The sequence below is a fragment of the Musca vetustissima genome, unplaced genomic scaffold, assembly GCF_032173495.1.
Source record: "Musca vetustissima isolate MV318-11 ecotype Yass unplaced genomic scaffold, APGP_CSIRO_Mvet_v1 utg144834, whole genome shotgun sequence".
Lineage (NCBI taxonomy): Eukaryota > Metazoa > Arthropoda > Insecta > Diptera > Muscidae > Musca > Musca vetustissima.
The window spans coordinates 18078-22775 of NW_026883716.1; the positions used below are offsets into that span (position 1 = coordinate 18078).

At 38.1% G+C, this 4698-nt stretch overlaps 1 pseudogene; it reads right to left on the minus strand.

Moving 5' to 3' along the window:
• Positions 1-2619: 2619 nt before the first annotated feature.
• Positions 2620-3412, minus strand: LOC133330730 (nucleosome assembly protein 1-like 1-B; annotated as a pseudogene).
• Positions 3413-4698: the final 1286 nt, after the last annotated feature.

A 4698-nucleotide genomic window follows, 5' to 3' on the forward strand; every position in this document is an offset into this window, starting at 1 on the left:
GTTGTTGCTATTTTTTCCAGTTTTTTTTTTCTCTACATAGGCCTTGTTGTTTGGTATTTGATTTCATCAACTTAGCCCAGCTTTTGTCTCTACTCCACTTTTTATCCGTCTTGTTAATTATTTCTGCTAGGCAGTCAGTCTGTCAGCCAGTTTGCCACCACGTTGGTGGCTGGCTGGCTGCCCGACTGACTGTATGTTTCATATTATTTGTTTGTCAATTTTGCATGTGGCTGCAAGCCAGGCCTGCCAGCCTCCCTTCCTCCACACACATATGACTGTGTTTACATTGAAACAAAAGACTTAAGACACAAACTTGAAACAAACAAACCAAAGAAACAAAAAACAAATCAAATATATGTTCGGTTGGTGGTTGGTAGCAGCAGCCTGCCCAAATGACTGGCTGACTGACTGGTGGCAATTGCCTTTGTCTTGCTGTTATTGTTCCATACACAAAAACCAACAACAACAAAACAGCAAATAATTTGGTTTTTAAAAGAGAGCAGAGGTGTTATAATTGTTTATGTATATTACTTAGCCGGTTGTTTAGGTTCGGTTTGGGGTGCCTTTATTTGCCATATATGTATATGGTAGACACACAAACATACACACACTGTCGTTGTCTTGTCTTATCATGCAGTGAGTAACAAACAAAGTAGTCTCGACTAAACATACTTTTTATGTTGAATTTTCAAAAAAAAAAAAAAAAAACTAAAAATTTTTTTTTCTTCGAACATAATTTTTTGTTGTTGCTTTTTTAATTTTTTGGTTATTTTTATTTTTTCCTTACCTTGAGGTCTAATAACGGTGTGGGTCATATTGCTTGTTTGGCATGGCGAAGTTATATTTTCGAAAGTGCTTGATTTTTTTCCTTTGTTCAATTTTGAAACATGTAAAGTAATGTAAAATATTATTTAAATAATCTACGCCTTATGGGTGACTCAAAAAAAAAAATTGACAAGTTCGGGATTTCTTGTGGAAGAAGTCTTATAGAAGAGCTATAGGTTTTATTATAGAACTCCTGGATTTCTCCTTTTAAAAGACCTGGAGGTATTATCATAGAAGATATGGATATATCATTACCATAGAGCCTTAGATCTCCTTATAGAAGAGTTTGAACGGGATAAAGAAGATCTGCATGTACTTTTTAAAGAAAAGCTGGACGTTGTCGTTAAGGCATAATTTAATATTTATACCCTTCACCACACTGTGGTACAGGGTATTATGTCTTTGTGCATATGTTTGTAACAGGCAAAAGGAATCGAGATAGACCCATGGTTCCTTTTGAGAATATGCATAGAATCACTTTCTGAGTCGATTTATGCATGTCCGTCCGTCCGTCTGTCCGTCCGTCTGTTGATGTTAAATTGTAAACAAAGTACAGGTCGCATTTATAATCCGATTTGGCTGAAATTTGGCACAGCTCATTTATTTGACCCAAGGACGAACCCTATTGAAATTGGGAAAAATCGGTTCAGATTTAGATATAGCTCCCATATATATTTTTGTCCGATTTGAGGACTTTAGTCCCTGAAAATCATCCGATTTGCACGAATTTCGGTACAGCGTACTGAATTAAGTCTAAAATGATGTGTGCCAAATTTCGAGAAAATCGGATCAGATTTAGATATAGCTCCCATATATAGTTTCGTCCGATTTGAGGTAAATGTGGCACCAAAGTCCCTCTGTATCTTTCGATTTGCATGAAATTTGGCACAGAGTACTGAATTAGGTCCAGAATGATGTGTGCCAAGTTTCGAGAAAATCGGTTCAGATTTAGATATAGCTCCCATATATAGTTTCGGCCGATTTAAGGTAAATGTGGCACCAAAGTCCCTCTATATCTTTCGATTTGCATGAAATTTGGCACAGAGTACTGACTGAGGTCCAGAATGATGTGTGTCAAGTTTCGGGAAAATCGGTTCAGATTTAGATATAGCTCCCATATATAGTTTCGTCCGATTTAAGGGAAATGTGGCACCAAAGTCCCTCTGTATCTTTCGATTTGCATGAAATTTGGCACAGAGTACTGAATTAGGTCCAGAATGATGTGTGCCAAGTTTCGAGAAAATCGGTTCAGATTTAGATATAGCTCCCATATATAGTTTCGGCCGATTTAAGGTAAATGTGGCACCAAAGTCCCTCTATATCTTTCGATTTGCATGAAATTTTGCACAGAGTACTGACTGAGGTCCAGAATGATGTGTGCCAAGTTTCGAGAAAATCGGTTCAGATTTAGATATAGCTCCCATATATAGTTTCGTCCGATTTAAGGTAAATGGGGCACCAAAGTCCCTCTATATCTTTCGATTTGCATGAAATTTGGCATTGCGTAATGAATTAATGAATGTGTGTTTAGTTTCGTGAAAATCGGTCCAGATTTAGATATAGCTCCATATATATCGTCCGATATATATATATATATATATATATATACGCTTATAATAGATTTTCATAATTTTGTCCCTGGTCCTTTAAAAATTCGACGTCTTTTAGGTTTCATCTGTTGAATATACCGAAAGTGGTGAAGGGTATCATATAGTCGGCCCCGTTCGACTTTACTGCTTTCCTTACTGGTTTTATTTTAAATTTTTGAACGACTACATATATATTTGAACGAACATTGGGGCGGATGTGAGGTCCACCAGAATGAGTCATTGGGCACCAATTGAACAATGGTTCTAACGTTGTTTATGCTTCTGCTTCTTCCTAATGACCGTTCTCACGGTCAATATCATTTTCTTCCCCCCAGTCAATGGTATAACCCTTACATTTATAGATTTCTGGTCCCTCAAAACCCGAATGGATAATCTTCGTCTAGGGCTGTTGTTTGGTCAACACTTCGTTTGTGAAATACTCATTCTTATCGAAGGTGTACGAATGTTCGTCATCGTACCTAATTGTTATGTCTGTCCAGTTTTTCCAATACCGGTTCATCGTGTTCCTGTACCATTTCTGACAAAATCTCGATGTTGTGGAAAACAACTAACCAAAATTTTGGGGATACCCTTTGTGTCGTCGGCAGGTTCATCTTTGAGCTTCTTCAACAATTTGCTGAAGTCGGGCATATCTTCATTGGTCTCTTCTTTCGGCTCCACTTTCCATTTTGGATCCTCTTTTTGTGGATCTACTTTGCTAGTAACAACGGCGCGTTGTTTTTCGAACAAGGCTTCGTACTTCTCTTGGTATTTCTTCTCCAACTGGTACACTCGTACATCGAAAAATTGTGCCTCAAATTTAAGGTGGTCCAATTGGATATTTTTCAGCACAGTAATGCGCTGAAGGAATTGTCGGCGCAAAATAGCATTCAGCAGGCACGCACCATTTGATTTGTGGAAAATTCCTTCTCCCCATCGTTTTCGCTCATAGGTGATCCAGCATCCTCGTTGTGTTTTTGGGCGTCATCGTCACTCATCAATGCATCCTCTTTGCCCTTATCGACTTATTTCCCTTAAATCAACAGATGCGCGTTCTGCTTCGTAAAAGGTTGAAGATTTGTTCTGATAGTCAATTTATCGTGATATGTATATGAACTTATTTTGATCTTTTGGAAGATGTCGTCAAACTCGTAAAATATTGCACTATAACTGGATTTAACTCGTGGATCCGCTACTATCTCATATAATCTCACATTGCTGTATATATTTCCGATAATATCTTTGGCTGTTAGGACCTTTGCTCGATATTTTCTCCAGCTAGGGCATACCTCACATGAATCGGTGTAGTGGTCGTAACTCCCAACGATCTTCAGATCATTTCTTTCTGGAGACGCACGATCTTTTTATTGATATACGCCGGCGCATTGGTAGCTCTCCAGCTAGGGCATACCTCACAGGAATCGGTGTAGTGGTCGTAACTCCCAACGATCTTCTGATCATTTCATTCTGGAGACGCACGATCTTTTTATTGATATACGCCGGCGCATTGGTAGCTCTCCAGCTAGGGCATACCTCACATGAATCGGTGTAGTGGTCGTAACTCCCAACGATCTTCTGATCATTTCATTCTGGAGACGCTCGATCTTTTTATTGATATACGCCGGCGCATTGGCCGTTGTCTTTCTGTCATACTCAACCTTCGATCTTATAAAACTCTTATACTTGTTCATGACCAGTTTCGGGTGAAGGCCTCCTCTCACCGTCGTCAAACATTTACGTAAATTCGTTCTACCCTTTTGGCTCTTCACTTATGTGCTCATAATGATCTCTTGCCATTAGGGAATTTGTAATGATTCTTCCCAGGAATCTTAACGTTTTTCACCTGCTGTATTTCTATACCCTCTATATTTAGGTTAACCCGTTTGATACTATTTTTGGCAAACTATATGGTGTTAGACTTGGATTGAAGAACAAGTTTAAGTCCCTGCATCTTCTTTGGAAAATCTGAGTTTTATTTAATCATATGCCATGATTAAACCAGTAAGGAAAGTAGTAAAGTCGGACGGGGCCGACTATATTATACCCTTCACCACTATGGATATATTAAACAGGACTATTAACATGAAATTGGATGAATTAAAATATGTGATATTTATCTAAATGTGAATCTACCTATATATCCATAAGTTATATAAATCGACTTCAATCAAATATAAATAGGTTATCTGTTGGGCTATGTCTGTACTTCTAGAAAACGCAACTACGTAATTCTATGCTCAATTTTGTACGTTGTGCAAAATTTGATGTCAACCTGACTAGCATG